The sequence below is a fragment of the Cardiocondyla obscurior genome, linkage group LG12 (genome assembly GCF_019399895.1).
Source record: "Cardiocondyla obscurior isolate alpha-2009 linkage group LG12, Cobs3.1, whole genome shotgun sequence".
NCBI classification, from domain to species: Eukaryota; Metazoa; Arthropoda; class Insecta; order Hymenoptera; family Formicidae; genus Cardiocondyla; species Cardiocondyla obscurior.
In genome coordinates, this window is record NC_091875.1 from 1285508 (window position 1) to 1303434 (window position 17927).

A 17927-nucleotide genomic window follows, 5' to 3' on the forward strand; every position below is an offset into this window, starting at 1 on the left:
TTGCCGCTCGAAAACGCGGCCTCGTCGGCGCGAGCGGCAGACCGCAGCCTTATCACGTGGAACCAAAGTAGATCTCGGCGCGCGAGAAGGAAAGACTCCGCTTTAATTAACGAAATTACATTTTCCTAGTTGACGCGACGTTCCCTGAGCTACGTAACAATAATTTAACTTTCAATTAGCGACGCTGCGTCCCCTTTTTTTTCTTTTTTTCTTTTTTTTTTTGTACGCAGTGTCTCCGATTTTCTCGCGCCTCACCTTCTTCCGCGCAATGAAAATAATTCGCGTTAATAATAAAGCACGGAATTACGGATCGCCCGGCAGGTGAGCGCGAGCGCATTCTTGTACCTCGCCTTTGATCGTTACGGGTCGACTCCTCGCGGCGGCGAAGAAATTAAAGTGAAAACCCCTTACGGCGGGGCGTCTTCGGCTTTCTCGTCGTAAATTGTGTAACAATGTCGGTAAGCGTTTTACACTCGGTCGCGACGGGAAGTCTCATTTTTATTACCTTGCACAATTAACGGCGCTTCCACCGCTCGATCGTTTGCTCTTTCGTCCAAGCGAAAACGTCCCCCTTTTTCCGTTCGATAAACCAATATTTGCGATATGCGAGGGAAAGGTAACAATTGCCGCCAACTTTAATGCCAGCCTTCGTCCGTTCCGACGCGATTTTAAACATGTATATCAAAACTGTATCACAATGTCCCTCGCGAAGATATAAATTAACTTTAATATTCTCAAATAAATGCTTTACTTCAAAAAGCAGAGAAAGCAGGAGAAAGCACGGCTATTACGGGAATTACGCATTACGCATAAATTATGATGATTATCCAGGTAAATTCCGTGTAAAAAGATAATTCTTATGTCTCGCGGTAGAACGGCCTGTCATCGAAATAATTCCGCGACAATATTCCGTCGATAAATTGCAGTGCGTCAATAGTGCCGCGGTATTAACGGGAAAACTGCTAGATAAAGGTGTACCGAGGCGAGAGCGTTGTTTAAAAATTTTCTGCGGTATCCAAGAAACATGTCGAAAAACTATCAGTTCGAACTATGGTTCTCTTCGACAATTTTATACTTTCTCCGTTCTACATATATCTCTCTAGTGTCAATTATCTTAATTTATTCGGTGACCAACGCCCATTAGCGGTCGTTTAAAATCGGTGAAACGGGAGATACTTGAATTTTCTTTGCTCAACACGACCGGCACACTTGCCTGGTTGGTCGCGCAAAACGGTACCGCGATCGCATGCGGCAACCGTTTCCGGGACGAAATAGCGCCGCGAATTTCTCCAGATCGATCAGCACGGCCACCGCTTGCTGCCCTCCTCCCCTTGCGATCACGTCCTAACGCGTGTAGACCATTAAATTTTTTTTCCGGTACATAAGTGCGACACGCGCGTGCACTTTCATTACGCGATCCGACATTTTTCGCGACCTCTTTTTCGCGTATTTTTCGACAAACGTGTGGCTCGGATCGCGAGCGCGATTGGAAAAGGAAATTGTGCCTCGTGCTATTTTCATCGACGGTGATCTTTTGTGAAATTACAGATCTGTAAATGGATTTTAAGTGACGCTGACTGCCAATTCGTTTCAGTTCTCGCTACTTGGAATGTAAAATGTGACGAGATACAGAGAATCGTGTTTCAGCAGAGTTTAGAAAATATACAAGTATGTTAATGGAACCCCCTTACAGTTCTATGATTAAGCATCCTGAGGTTAATCGCACACAATTGACGTCTGTTTTCCGAAGCGGTTTAATAAGCGAGTCATCATTATTGTTATTCTAATAAAACGGTAAAAAACCGCTCATAAAGATGAACGTGTTCCGCATCTTTAAAGTGAGTTTTACGTACAGATATGCAATTTGGTGCGCTGCCAGTATCCGAGAAAGGACCGAGGAGCGGACAACTGCTATTCGCGCTGCAAGAACGTATCGTGAGCGATAACGGTGCCTCTCTGTTCGACATACTACGACCAGGCTCAGGTGTACCACATGTAGCACAGGCTAATCTAAGGAAAATATACGTTTCCAACAACGAAAACTCGTTTTTTCTTTTTTAGTAGGCGCGCGCGGTGAAATTTTCATTAATGTTTTTAAATATCAATTTTTATTTTTTTACGCCCGCGGGAAATATAAACGCGAGCTGAAGTATATATGGGTAACGACAGCGATACATTGAGATATCGAAGCATTCAAGTCCTTTTCAAGCGTTGAAATCTCCCAACATTGAGCTCTCAGCATTCAAGTCTGCGCAATTCATTCGCTGCAAGTTGTACGCGAGGTTTCAGGAAATAAGTGACAGTAATGTACGCTCGGTCGTTAATAAATTCTAGAATGCGCCGAGTGAAAAGGCCCTCGGGTCCGACGCGGCGAACTAAATGTTTCCTCGACTGCATAATTAGCGGTACCGGAATACCAAGGCCCGATCGCGGGCCAAGGATACGGTCTCACGGATTCGATACAATTCAGCCCGACCCACCTCACTTTCGTTTTCCTCGGCTTATCGCTCACGAGCCCGACGACGCGTGTGTACACTCGTAAGTTAACGCTCGTGTTTCAAATACGCTCGAACACGTATGTGTGAATATATTTGTTCCCGCGCGTAAAAGAGGGAATTGTTATTTTTTTTTTTCCTTTTTTAAAACGAGCGAGAAGACTCGGGCAACTGCAGACGAATTGAAATTCCAAAGTAAGTAAATTTAACCGAACAGCAAAACGAACAAATAACTGTTCAGCATAAAACGTATAATTTTATTGCATCAACTATTTACGATTTTTTTAATTTAATGAATTAAAAAAATTTTTTACTTAAAAAAAAATTGTAGGAAAAAGAAAAAAAAAAAAATAAAAAGTATAATTGTTAAGCAGCTGACTTCAACGGAATAATTTTATAAAGCAAAGATAAACCGCTCATATTTTTTATTAATACATTCTTTAATTTTTTTTTTTTTTTTCTTTTAGTTTTTTTCTTTTTTTCTATCTACTCCGGAGTCTTTAGACATGTTTAGCAGCAACGAGCGGCGTTTTGCGTGCGATCGCTCACGCATCGGGGGAGCAGCTCACTTTCGCTTTGTTCGTTCGGCACGACCTCCGCACGTCGGCGGCGCATTCCGCGAATGGCACGGGAGGACCTGTACGGAGCGTATGAGCGGCGGCGAGCCGAGCAATCGACGCCGCCGCGTCATGTGAGCGATCGTAATCGTAAGTACGCCTCTATTGTAATTGCGATATTAGGTATGATCTCTCTTGCATAACGCTGCGTTCCATGTGTACACAAGACGGGAGCAAACAATGAACACAGATATCGAACGAGTGCGATTAAACCAAGTCGTTCCCGCAAGCGAGCGCGAAGTAGGCTACATTTTCTTCCGAGATATATTATACGTTTTGTTCCACAGTGAAAATAACAACCATTTGCATCTATTACAAAATTCTGTGGAAAAAGCTGCTGCGTAACTATTGTAAAACTTCTGTTTCCGATTAATATATATTTTTTTATATTTTAATTGAAGATGAAAGTATACGCCAATCAGATATATGATATTTACAATAGTTGCAAAGTAGTTATGTAATTTTTTTCTACTGAATGTACACTGAGAAAAAAAAAGAATTTAATCTAAAAAAATATTTAGTTGAATACGTTCAAACAAATAAATTATTTAAAGCAAAAATATATTTGAATTAATAAAATATATTAAAATAGACAATATATTTTACTAATGTAAATGTATTTTTGCTCACTTTAAATAAACATTTGTTTGGACGTATGCAACTAAATTTTTTTCTCAGTTTTTATCTATAGATAATAATTCAAAAAAAGCTTCAAAAAAAAAAAATAAGCAAGAATAATTACGATGCGTTGTTATGAAAGCTGAACCGCGCTCATGGATAAGTTATTAATTCTCATTACGTCGTATATTAAATCATGTATTAATTTAACGATTTTTTTTTTTTTATGAAAGTGCTCATGAATGCATTTGGAATACTAGACGCTGGTATGTCCGCCGTAATTGCGATATTAGATGTAATTTCTCTTGCATAACGTTATTTCTCATATAGGACGAGCGAGTAAAGATAATGACACAGATAAATGCAACTTGCAAACAATCTTTTCTTCTGGAAATACTTTGTTTCGTGCCGATCAATCACTATTTCCTCAATCGCATTTTGTGCGTGTTTCGCTTTCTATTTTAATTCAACATCTTAGCAAGTATAAGAAATATTTTTCCCTGATGACGTTGTAAAATAGTCCAACTAATGGCAACGATATCTCACCGGGGCAGTCAAAGTATTCAATCGTATACTATTGCGATCTTACACCTTAAAGGTTAAAGCATCAATCCCAATGTATCAAACACTCCGTAATAACATCGGCATCTTTAGAAAGAACGTAGCTCACTTTCGCTCGGCCCGGGTCCGATCGACGCATACCGCGAGAGAACCTGCATGCGGGAACACCAGAGAGAGAAAGAGAAAAAAGAGAAAAGAAGAAAAAAGAGAAAAGGAGAATGGACCGAACATTCGTAACACCGTAATTTGAAACCGCGACCGAAGTCGCGTGGAAAATACGACGACAAGGAAAACGCGTCGAACCGATCCCGATTTTCGCCTGAAAGGTAAAGTCAGTCCGAAAATGCGCGAGGAAAAAAAAAAAAAAAAAGAAAAGAAAAAGAGAATCGCAACGCACGAGAAAATCGATCAAGAGATTGGCCGACGAGCGAGAGAAGAAAAGGAAAAAAAGGGAGAGAGAGAACTCTTGTGGCAATTCGCGTTACGCACGATGCTCGCGATAATTTCACCCGAGTCACCTCGTCGAGTCGACGAGCGGCAAGTTTGTTCATCGAGGAAGAAACGCGTTTCCGCTTTTTCCGACTAATGCGGTTATCGCGAGGAATTTCATATGGAAAAACGGCAGAAACGAGGATATTTGAACAATCGTTTCGAGATCTTCGACTTTCAAAAAAAGTCTCGAGCGAAATGGAGAACAATTTGATCAGACGTCTCTGTTGCCGTGATAAAAAATTTGTAAAATTACGTATTGTAGATTCTTTCATCTTATCTGTTATATACATTAATAAATTAATTAATTGTCTACTTTATTATAACGCGCTGCTATTCAATATAGACGATTATCGGGAGCCGATCTCGGAAATGAAACTTTAGATAAAAGATGTTCGTAATGAGTCTCTAACAATAATGACGCGCAAGATTAAACGGGATTATTTGGAGCTGCACGATCAAAGATTTATAGACTGTAAATCAGTAAGGTGCCATTATGCAACTGTACAATAGAGACGCCAGGTGTAATGTATCAGGAAGCTGTCTCGTCACGGAATATGCTTTAACCAACACAGAGCCTCGCTAATCTCGCGCCAGGCTGGATCGAAATTGTCTTCCAGCTTTCAATTGTATTTAGCGAAGAATTTATTAAATATTAACACCTATTCACATTTAAATATCCAATTTAAATTAATATATTTCTTAATGTCATTATCTCTCTCTTTTTTTTTTTACATTTATATATGCGGAATCCCGAGGGCTATTTTTTTCTCTCTCTTTTTTTTTCCAGATACTATCTTATCAATGTTTCAATCGGTTAGAATAACAATTACAATCGCGCGCGTTTATCCGACTCGTTCGATTCCCCGGGTCAATCGATCGCGGGATAGATATCATTAAACCTCATTGCAGACGCGACCGGAACCTCGAACGAGTACGCTAGTGTCTACAGTCATAATTACAAGTAATCCATCACCGTCTCGATATAATTGGAGTAATCAATTTATCCCCGCGTTCTCCGAGCCCGGAGAGGGAGAGCCATAAATCCATGTGTACCATCTCGCGTTTCGCGCGCGAAAATCTAATCGCGAATTTAAGAGCGCGCGAAATCCTACGAAGCTCTCGGGGTTGGTTGTAAATCGGCGGAATGTCGTTGCGAATCGTTGTGCATACAAACGGCGGATGTGCGACGGTGCCGCGTAACGTTGGGCGAGCGCAGGAGGTGGAATCCGCTGCCGGTGCAAAGGAATCTCGGACTTTATAACCGGCGGCGGTCATTAAGATCACTTATAGGCTCGGATATCTCGATAGGACTACGCGGAACGAGGAGTCGATGGTAGCGAGAGAGAACCCATGGGAGCCCGGGTACGTGCGCGGAAGGGCACCGCCTAGCCACCGTTCGTCCTCCCGTCACCCCTCTTCGCCACTCGCCGATTTAAAGTGGCGTACAAACCCCGCGGCCACGTTCTTCGTCGACGTGTCGATCTATAGATCGCGGAGAATAACTCTTCCTCCCCTGTACTCGTTGTCTCCCGCTCTTTCTCTCCCGTGGTCTCTCCCTCGCCCGCAGGTACCCTCGCGTAAAATAGCCTCTAAAATTGATCGCAATTGCTAAAGTCTATCGCCGACACACACATACACACTTTTTTCTCTCTCTCTCTTTCATTTTAGCAAGCGCATTGCGATCGGCAAAAGCGGGGAGCAAATTGGTGGCGAATGGCCGTTTCCTCCTTTCCTTATACCTTTTCTTACGAGAGCCGTAAAATAAGCTAGAATCGATCCGGCCGTGCCTGGATTGTCTGAATCTAAAGTAAGAGTGGCAGGAAAATTGATGACCATTTATGCCTATCCCGGCTTATTACTATCGCTATCACCGTTGGAACCGAAAAGAGGAGTAAGAACAATTTCTTCGTTTCCGATCGAAGCGGTTTTAACGCGCGCCGCGTCGCGGTCCGACTGCTAGATGCTCTTCGCGATATTCGCGTTCCTTTTGGGAGCCGCGCTTCCCGGCGGAAGATTAGCTTCATTAAGCATACAATTTGCAGTTGGCGAGACTACAGGTGTGCAGAAGGTCACGTGCAATCCCGCGCTATTACGATCCGTGATTACTATCCCTGATTGGACTTCCGATGGCCGCGATCGGCGGCGCAATTTCTAAGGAGCTCGCGGCCTCCGGCACGTCATAGTTTTCGGCTCGATACCCTCCGTGATTACTTTCGCTGACACACATTCCCGCGTATTGCATGCGCGCTTTATACGCGGAGGGAACAAAACGGACGGCAAGGGGCAAAGAATACGTCGAATGCGAGGATATGCGCGATCAGCTATGCCGGACACGTGAGACGTGTTGCCGTCGAGCGTGTGCGTTTTATAAGCGCCGTACGAAAGGAGCCATCGCCGAGATTAGGATCCGACGAAAACGCATTACGTGCGATCGTCCTGAGCCGGGGGCACAATAGGTGCGCCGGCTACGTGCGCAACCGTCCTCGCGCTATAGAGATCTGATAGAGAACGCCGGGCGCGCTCACTTTCTACCTTTGTGCGCGAGAACGTCTCGCTGTAATTTGTGAACGCATCTCGCATATTTATGAACATCGTAAAGTAAAACTGTTCCGCGCGGCGATCGTGCCGCGAAGGAGTGAATCACGCGGACGACCCGGCATTTTGTCTGCCGGGTATAGAGAGAAAGATCAAGGGGCCTGACTGGTTTCACGCGAATCTCTTTATCAGCGAAAACTCACGGCGCGGCACTTGGTCCAGGCGCGAACGCCGCCGGACGAGCTAAAATCGCCATTTTAATAACGCAAGGACGGAGATGGAGTTATAACGCGGATCTCTCGAATAATTGCCGCGTAAGGAGAAAATAATCGCGCCAACACTCGTGCCGGGCACGCATGCATGCGGATGCGCTTCTCTCCCTCTCCCTTTCACCTCCTCCTCTTTCTCGCAGCTATTTGCTCGCAGCGGGCCGTTTCGAGCCCGTGGCGTTACATGCCGGGATGTGCACATATAATTACGCCTGTACACACGCGTAACTTTTCTTCGACTCGCGGGAGCGATAATCATTTCTGCCGCGCGGCAGAGTTTTACGTCGCGATCGGCGCGCAACGAGCCACGTTTCCGCGCGATTGCATCTATCCGCTCTGACCGGACGCTCACCAAAGTATCCATAGACCCGGGACCATTAGTCCCTTCGCGTCTCCCTTTCCGCGTTCGCCCGACGTTTCCCCACTCCTACGATCCGTACCGTTGCCCTTTACTTGGACTTCCTCGCGGCTTCCTCGTCCCACGGCCGATCGCGCCGATCGATTTGGCGAAATCGCCGCGAATAAACGTCGACGAGAGGCGCATCATCGATATAGGCGCGACGGCGGCGCGTAATGCATTTATTTTTACTGCATATTACGCGCGTTCTCCGCATGAACGCGCGTGAGAAGAATGCCACGAGCCGACTCACGCCGCCGCGTTAAATTCTGCGGAGAAAATTATTCGCAAAGGCACATTCGCGGAAATTGAGCCTCGGGATAAATTTCGCGTATCAAATTAAAAGTCGAACGTTGAGCTTTATTCCGAATGAACAGTTTTCCCTCCGGCGGAGGGAGGTGCTCCACATTAACTCTAATTAAAATATAAAAAAAAAAAAACAATTGGCGCTGATGAGATGCCGCGTATCGACAACGTGGAGCCGGCAATTTTCCGGTTCATAAAAAGAGGAGATTGAACTCTCCGGAGCGAAAAATTGGTGCAGCGTTTTGCGAATTGCAACGCGCGCAAACGCATTCTAGTAATCATTTAATTGCGCGAGATTAATGACGGTGCGTATCGTATTAATAAAGTCGTTCCGCGTCGTCGATAAGTCACCTGGCCGAGTCTTCCTTCGCAAAACATCGCCACCGAAGGGACCCCGAACGGCACGTTCTTAACCGATACCTCGGCCGCTTATCCCGCCGACGGGACGTGACGAGTTTGGAATAATTGCAGGAAGATGAAGGGGTATGCCGAGCTTCAATTCACAGTTGGCGCACACGCGTCGAGTTATTACATTCGCATCGACACAACGTGTCGGAAGCGTGCCGATCGCTCGTGTAAACCAAGTGACAATTAACGCGAAAATTACTGGACAATCCGCCGATATTAATCAACGATTATATGACACCACCTTTTTCTAACAGCAAAAAAAAAAGTTTTCTCTCTATTTCTAAATAGAGAGAATTTATCGTCGTGAAAAGTCTTGACGGTGCCGATTTAAAACGAGTTATTTCCTATTTAAATGTCACAAATAAATGATCTGCAATTTCTCCCTCCCTCTTTTTCTCTCTCTCTTTCTCTCTCTCTGTCTTCATTAATTCTAATTTTATTGCGCAATAAAATTTTTTTCCCTCCCTGAATGAAATTCAACGTTATTCACGGGGAACAAACGGAAATGAAACGGAGCTGAAGCTCGCGACGTTGATGAGGCCAAAAGGACGCGGAGTCTCTCGCACACGCGCTCGCGCGTACGTTACGCAACCGCATCGAGACCATAATGTCCGGCCTTGCAAAAAGGGGCCCCGCTGGAATGCAGATCCTTTCAAAGGATAATCATTTCTCGAGAATACACACGGCGCACTACCGCTATTCAGGGTTCGATGAATATTGCATGGAAACCGTTCGAGCGGCACGCCGGTGTTTAGTGCCCGCGAACGGCCGGGACACACGTCAAATATTAATCTTTAGAAATACACCCCGGCTTTCTTCGCCCGTACGCACGCCTCGTTGCGCGAGCTATTTTATGACCTATCGTAAATGAAAAAGCGTGTTTTAATCGGGGAATTCCGCGAACGGCTGTTTGTAAACGACTCGTCGCAACTTTCAGCGGATACCTTAAAAAGTATTGAGTAACTTAAAAAAAAAAAGAAAAAAAAAACGGGACCGTATCATATTCTTTGCACGGCAAACATGTCGCGCGCATTCATATTCGACTTACATTATTACCGTCCGAAAGGAAGGAAACGTTGATACGAAATGTTTTGAGGAAGTATAAATCGTTGAAACAATATTAAAGTTCCGTCGCAGAACTATGCGATCTAATCTCGCCTTAAATTATTCCTTCAGCGAAGTGAATACGTAAGGCGAAAGGGAACTCCTCGTGTAATTTCGTTTCGAATAGCCGCTCGTGCGCGGCTCCGGACACCATTGGGAAACCGCGTGGCGCGAAGGAGGAAGAAGGGACCCACGCGAGCAGCGGGAAATGAGTTTTACCTTCTTACGTGATGCACGAGAGCGCGATGCTCGTTCTTACGTGTCGCGCAATTTTCCCTCGCGGCACGGATCCTTTTAACATATCCGCCTTTCCATCGCGATCAAATATGAGCGCGCGGTTACACATCGACGTTTTTATTTACGTAAATCAAACGCATCATATATACCTCCTCGCCTTGTCCGACTTTCTCCTACATACATAAATACATTATACGCCGCGGGTACTATCAGCGTATCTACGTAATTTGAAGCGTTCGGCGCAAATTCAAGCCTTCGGATCACCGTGAAAAATCTAATATTCGGCATATTACAATAAGTCTTTTTACGGCGCGTTATAATTGCGTACGGGAGAGATAAACAAACGAGGATCGAAAGGCCTACCGCCGGTTTCTCGCGACCCTAAGCGTGACTTTTGATGTATTACTCCCGCATACCTTTGGCGGCAGTCCAACGATACGCGGTTAGCGAAGCTTTGTGAATACGTGACCGAAATATTCTTATATTAAATTTAGGGAAAAATAATAATAATTAAGATTTACAGGTTAATAAAGATTAAGGTGATATTTACTCTCGCCGGCCGAAGCGAGTCAAACGAGAAAATCAATCGGTATCATAAAAAAGCCGCAACAATTGAACAATAATAAAATCTTTACGTCTCCTTTTTAAATAGAAAAATGCAAGGCGAAAGATTGTCCTCGAAATTATAAATAAAATTATAAAATAAAATATCCTGAGATGATCCTCAGATAATTTAAACGGCATAAATTGCCGAGACGAGTGCAAGGTGCGCTTTCGATACTCGAAAAGAAAAAAAAGGAAAAAAAAAAAAACACGTCGAGGATCTGTAGGGCAGAATATATTAGCCGCGTTTTTTAGGCCCCGCACGCTCCACGAAAGTTTACCGAGATCGCGTCTCAGTTAAGGTAAAGATTTATGATCTCTCCTGACCTACGGTCCTCGGAAGTTGTTTGCCCGGTTTAAAAAATTCAGGCGTCAGCGGTCGGTACTTATTGAAAAGACAAACCGGAATACATACAACGCGGCATTTCTCTCGACGTTGATTTTCGTCCTCGATAAATATATATGTATATTTAGGAGAGAATAAACTCACGTCGCGGAAAAGTAAAGGCGCACATCTCGTTAAAATGAGACTGGTACCCCACTGAGAGATGTTTAACTTTTCAACACTCCAAGTTCGATGCTTCCTACCCTGGCGGATGACTATTAACACGTACGGCGAATGAAATTTATGCCCTGACAATAATTATGGGATAACACCGTTAAATCGCGGTCTTCCGCGCGCGGCGTCAGCCACGACTGCTGCGATTCAGAAACTTACGGATCGCCCCGAGACATGTAGCGATGTCTTCGCGCACAGAGTACCGACGTCGTTTCACGTTAACGGGACGTTAAACTCGAAGGGGTTAACTAGGGTATCTTAGCGACCGCGTGTGTGTATTTAAAGCGACGCCGTCGACATTGTATATCAAATAAACGTTCCTAGGCGAAACGGTCGCTTCGTAAATCAGAGTTCGAGAGGTTAAGCGAGACTTCTGCGACCACGCCACTCGCGTTCCCTTACCGGGCCGCAGAAACCTGGCCGAAGGAACACGTTGCACGCGCGGCAGCCGAGGATGGGCGAGGCAGGTGGAGAACACGGCTGAAAGATGAACCAAGCCGCGCGGCGGCGGGCTGAACGGCGGGGCGTCGAGAGGGAGCTCTCTCGCGGTGAGAGAGAACGGGTGGAGGATGCGTCGGTTGAGGAATGCTCGTGAAAGTCTCGAGCCATTGAGCACGACGAACGAGGCTCGCTATATCGCGCCGCTTGGCGTTCGCGCGCGGCGCGGCCGCCCTTATCTCCCCGGGCCTCTTAACATTAGGTAAGAGTTTATGGCGGTCTGCACACGCCAAGGTCTCGTTTCCGCGTACCAAGGTTACCGACGACTCAAACGAGATGAGAATTCACGGAGACGCGCCACGGACTGCTTTACTGTATATAGCAATCGTCGCAGCTGCGTGGGACGCAAATCGCGCCGAGGAATGAAAAAGAAATATTCCATCCAATCCGGTCTTGGATTAAGTCGTTCCGTATTTACGGCATAATTTTATCGCCTCGCCTTCGGCATATTGCGATGGACTTTAAGTGTCTGATAGCGCGGTGATTAATTGTGAATTATTTAACAGCGAATATAGGCGTCGTTTAAAAAAAAGAATAATAACAAAATGAGAAAAGAAGCCGAATATATATGACTTTCGTATCATTTTAATTCAATTATTCGTCTCGTGGCGATGGCATCTATCACCTTTCGGAAGCAAGGTACGCAATATTCGTTAACCTGAAACCCGGCTGACCCACAAAATCCAAAAGGTGAGAGTTGGAATTCGAAGTCAAGTCGCTCGGATGAAACTCTGACCTCTTACTCCCGTCCCGATAGCCGCGTATTAATTAATGCGTCGCCTTTGCGTATAAATTGAGCCCTCGCATATTACATTATAAATAGATCTTATTTTTCTTTCCGTGACTTGTCTATCAGTATTATATTATATATATTTTCAAGCTAATAAGAAAGTAATGCGATGCGTGATCAATGAGAAACTTTATTTCTTTATCTAAAAATTATTAATTAAACATTATTCGAATCGTCTTTTAATTTGCCACGTACGTATCAATGTACAAAGTTTAAATAAAATTAACACGCAGCAACGGGATTGCGTAAGATTTCTATCAACGTGCGAATTGCGATAGATGAACTCAATAAGCAAATCGATCGTCATCAATCCTTTCACGACGACACGCGCGACTAATCTTTAAGAAGTATCACCTTGAGCGCCGACTTCTCGTCGCTAATACGCAAAAGTCGGATGACGAAAACGCAGCGGGTCGCCATTTACCCGGCCATCTCATTTGATACGCACGACACCTCGCTAATTCACCGTACACCGTCCGTACGGATTCGGTCCTTCGCCTCCACGAAAAGTATTCTCCGCTATACGTTTTATTCCCTCATTCGATATTTTCGTCATCTCACCTTTGGCCCCCGGAACCGCCACGCGGCACGTAGGGACGAATTCATTTTCTATCCGTTCGCATAACTCTCAAATCGTCGCGTCCTTCGGCCCGTCCAATTAATTCCAACGCTAATCGGCGTACGTGTAAAACCCAACGAATTCACGAAGGTGCGGTTACATTACCCGCTGATTTATTATATTGATTCACGCTATCTGTATTTACGATGCCTCTCGGGCGCGCGTAAACTTTGAATATCACAAATAATCATATCGCCCGGGAACTGAAATGGAGAATTATGCGATTTCGCAACGTACGAATAGCGCGAGACGCGATAAAGTGATTAACGGGCAAATAATAATTTTCCTCTTGCGCATTGCGACACAGTGAGGAGACAATAGGAACACCTGTATTTCGGTCTACCGACAAAACCCACGCGCGAACGTCTGCGTTATGCCGCGTTAACTCGCCAAGTCCGCTAAATTAGGCGAGGTGTGAAAAAAGACTGCCGCAAGAGTAACGTCTCGTGACGGCAAGTTCATCTCGCGAATGAAAGAATTTTTAGAGAATACTGCTTCTTCGCGGCGTGTGCGTAACGTTTTTCTTTTTTTTCTTTTTCGTAAAGACATTTGCGGGCATAATTAGTGATGAATTTTGGCAGCAGGTACCGTAAGGCTCGTGAAAACGATGGCTATCGCGCGAACGGCTGAGCTGCGGAGATGCGGAGGGCGAGATGCGGATTCGACACGACGGGAGAAGTGCAAATATAAAGTTCACGATCGGCGCACGAACACGATGGTAAGGCCGGCCGCCGCCGCCGCCGAGTATTCTAACGGGGCAACGTCACGGCACGTTAACGTTCTACCAATGCGGAGGGGCTACCTTTCCGCTGTCATTTTCCATACTCTGTCGACCAGAGATCGCAGATCCGCGCGTCGTTTCCGTGGCACGGTTCCGCCAAACGATCGGCGAATCGTGCCCGATTTGTTTAGGAACCGGGGGACTCGCTGATACGCCAATCGATACACCTTTTTTTTCTTTTTAATTTATTACAAGACGTTTTAATCGAAAAACTAAACACTGAACGAATTGTCGTAGATCATACCCTAACGTACGCACGGGAAAATAAATGTGGAGTGGAAAATTTGCAGAATGCGCCGAAGAGAAGAAAACGACATTCCGTAACGTAGTAAGTCGCGGCGGAATACGACATTTATAGGCCAGCCGCGCGCAAGAATCTCGTACGAAGATATAGCCGTGCAAAATTCTTCAGCTGTCTATCCCCGGCTACTTCTCATTCGGTTATACTCCGCGAAAGCTACAACATTTCCTCCGCCGGCCGGTGCTCGTAAAAATCGCGCATTGTGTTTGGCTGCAAGCGGAAAGATGCGCTCATCTCCGTCGGCATTGTTTTCCGCCTCGGAATATCGCCTGCTACGCGACTATTTTTTATATCTGGAAATATCTATCGCGATCTACGCCTGCCTTTCACGCCGCAAAAAAAAAAAAAAAGAAAAAAAAATCGATTTACAAAATATAATAGCTTATCACGTTTCAAGTTTTGTAATTTATTCTAAATTGAGAAGCTTCAAGTACAAAAAGAAAAAAAAAAATATTTGCGTAAAGAGACGTTCCTAAGACTTGGATTAATCATCGTCGACTTGTTCCGAGTCTCTACCAGATCTTCGATTTCCAATTACAAGGAGGCGCAAAAAGTTTCAAAGATACGCGAAGTTTCCGAAGAAGTTTTTTACGAATTGGCCAATTTGCCGTAATGTCTGACAAAAGAAATCCGTTAATGACAGTCAGTCAGCCACCGGCGGATTAATTATACGCTCATTCAAAATGATACGCCTATCGAAAAGACATTTCTTCCGACCAAGCCCTTGGAAGGAAACGATCGGTTGCCGCCGCGAATATATCTTTTTCGGTGCTAAATCGGTCGTTAACCTAAATGAGCGAGAATTTCGAAGGAGGTAAAAAAAAAAAAAAAGAAAAAAAAAAGCGACAGCTTTCCCACGTTTAGAGGCCCGTAAATCACGACGATAATCGGACGCGCATTCCCATAACGCTTCCCGTTGATGAGGTTGATCACCCGCGAGGAAATTATTATAGGTAAACAACGATTTTCACCTCGGCGACGCTACCGACGCGGTGATGAAAAATCCGGATCGCGCCGCAATGAAAATTCCCCGCGCATTCCTTGGCCGCTCACGCACGCTCGTTCGCACGCGATACCGCATGTATGCAAGTGTAGCTCGTGCATGCAAGACGCACTCGGCAAATCTGACGCGTAACGAGCGCGATGATAACTAAACGGCAATGGACCGCGTATTTTTTGGGATTTACAATCCGCGCGACAAACGAATCGCCTGGGAAAAAAAAGCTTCATTTCCCTCCCCCATCTCATTTATTTGTCATTCTTTTCTTCTTCCCTTCCAAATACTACGATTAATGTCTAAATAAGACGTCGTATTCGACAATTAGGCTCGCAATTAAAATGCGATTAGCAGGGGACGAATTACGAACGAACTGGGCTTCATCGGAGTAAAAATACGAGAGGCGACGCTTTGTAAAACGTTGAAGCACTCTGCCTATGTTTATCTAAAAAGCGAGCCCAATAACGACAGACAGGTATTAACCTGATTAATCACGTGAGAGGGTATCGCGGCGCGTTTCGAAAGTGTGCCAACGCCAAATAGTCGAAAACTAATCGGACTTGGCCGGCGCACGTGTAGATATCACCTGCGTTCTCGCAAGTAAGTATGACGCACGCCGATGTATGCACGGCGATGGTGTACCGCGAATGGAAATAGGGCGTGCAAGCCGCTCGGCGTGTCAACGAATGCCCACGTGCGAACGCTGCGATTTTCTCGACGAAATTAATCACGACCCACAATTCGTTCCTCGTTACTATTCGTCAGGGAATTCGGTGCAGATCGAACGAAGCTTAATCCACATCTAATATTTTCTATTTCGAGACTAATTGATTATTAATAATCGAAACCTCTAAACCGAAAGTATTTTTCAACAGATGTAAACGTTTATAAAGATATGTTAAGTTTTATCTGTCTAAAGATTAAGTTGAGTTCGGGGAACGTTTTTTTTTCTTTTTTCAGACTTCTCTTCGGAAATAATATCGACAGCGCCGTCGCAAGCGTTACGTGAATAATAATCGGAGCCGAGTTGCATACCGCAGATATAAATAGTGGAACGTCTCGCGCATTAATATTAATGCTCCGCCGTCCTGTTGTTTTGATGTGCGCTAGTATCTGCGGCTGGGGATAAAAATTGGCGCGTCCAGCCGCCGCGAAAATAAATCACCGGCCGTGTAAGTATATTATGACGCGCGTCTCGAACAACCAACAATTTGTCCGTCGAAATTATTCTGGATGAATACCGCGCGTGCGGCGCGGCATGTTAATTGTGTATCGCGTTATTTCAATACGCATTACTCACGCATTCACGCGGCGCCGTGCGCATAATTCATTTTCGTGCTTTAAGCTTTTAATCCCTTCGTTTATTCACAAACGTGCCCGTTGCCCACGCGCGACACCCAACGTGCCTCGAATCCGAGACTCGGCAATTTTTACGAGGGAAGCGCTAAATGAATGTGAAATAAATAATCCGAAACAGTAAACCCCGCGGCCCTTTCGATTCCAGTCGCCGAATCCGGCGACACCGACAAACATCGCGACCATTTGTCGTGAATTATCTACGTTTTTACTCGGGGAATTTTTTTTCTTCCTCGTCAGAAACGAAATAAAGAAATTTGATCGAGAAATCAAGTTCCGACAAACCGACGTTTTCACGATTGATATTAATTTTATGAATATTCTGTTTCAAAGAATTGCGTGCAAAAAAAGTGTTTTGATTTCGTTCGAAAAGGTTAACTTTTGTAAAATGGGTTCTGTTTGATCATTTATTTTGTTTCGTAATAGATTACGTCGGATACTTGGCATACCGATCATTTTTTCGACAAGAGCTACGAAAAAATTAGCAGCCTACTCACCGATAAATGCCGAAGTATCGCTCTCTTTCCCACGGCGCCGTCGCTGCCAACGGTGGTTCCAGGCCGTGGAGAACGAACTAGGTCCAGGAAGAGAATCCCTCGAGCCTGCAGCCCAGATCCGGATCCAGAAGCACGGGAAGATCACTGCACCGTCCGCGAAGATGAATGACGCACTGCGCACTCTCCGGTCGCGCGGCGGACGAGACGACGGATGTCACGCACTGTCCACCGATCAGCCGATTGTCAAACGCGACGTGAAACGATACCGATCGACCGCTGTGAGCGCTCCTCTTCCGCGTTCCCGAGCTGTGGCGCGTATGATGTACCGCGCGCTTTCGCAGCTGCGACCACCTGTCGAACCCGGTACCGTGTTTACATCGCACGAGACGGCGCGCGGTGAGGAGAGGAAAGGCGAGGCGGCGCGCATGCGCGTACACTAACCGCTACCTGTCTCGACGGCGTCCGAAAGGCGAGTGCGGGCGGCGCGGCCCGCCGACGCCGCGTAAGCGACTGCGTCGATGGAGGGGGTAGGATGGCGCAACTGTATAGCGCACCGCACCTAACCGTCCGACATCTTTCACCGGTGAACGGTATGCCGGGTGCACCTTTCTCCATTTCGCGCGCTCTTCTACATCAACCCCTCTTGAAACCCCCGATGCTCTCGCGATTTCTACGCGGATCCCTCAAGATTCTTTCAGAAAAAGGCTTCACGTAAAGCGAGATCGACGACGACGACGACGACCGCGATCCGTCTCCAGCTCGACCCCGTCATTAACTACCGGCTACACCGTTAGATGGAAAATTAAGATGGGCGCTAAAATTTAGATCTCGACCAATTAAACGCGAGAGACCATAGGAATTATAAATCACATCGAGAAACCATTTTT

At 45.5% G+C, this 17927-nt stretch overlaps 1 long non-coding RNA gene across 1 annotated transcript in view; it reads right to left on the bottom strand.

Moving 5' to 3' along the window:
* LOC139107058 (uncharacterized) overlaps positions 1-17545 on the bottom strand; it is a 32197-nt gene extending 14652 nt beyond the window's left edge. The window contains exon 1 of the long non-coding RNA XR_011546460.1: positions 17041-17545. This is a non-coding gene — a long non-coding RNA (uncharacterized lncRNA). The remainder of the gene's footprint in view (positions 1-17040) is intronic.
* Between the last annotated feature and the right edge of the window lie 382 nt (positions 17546-17927).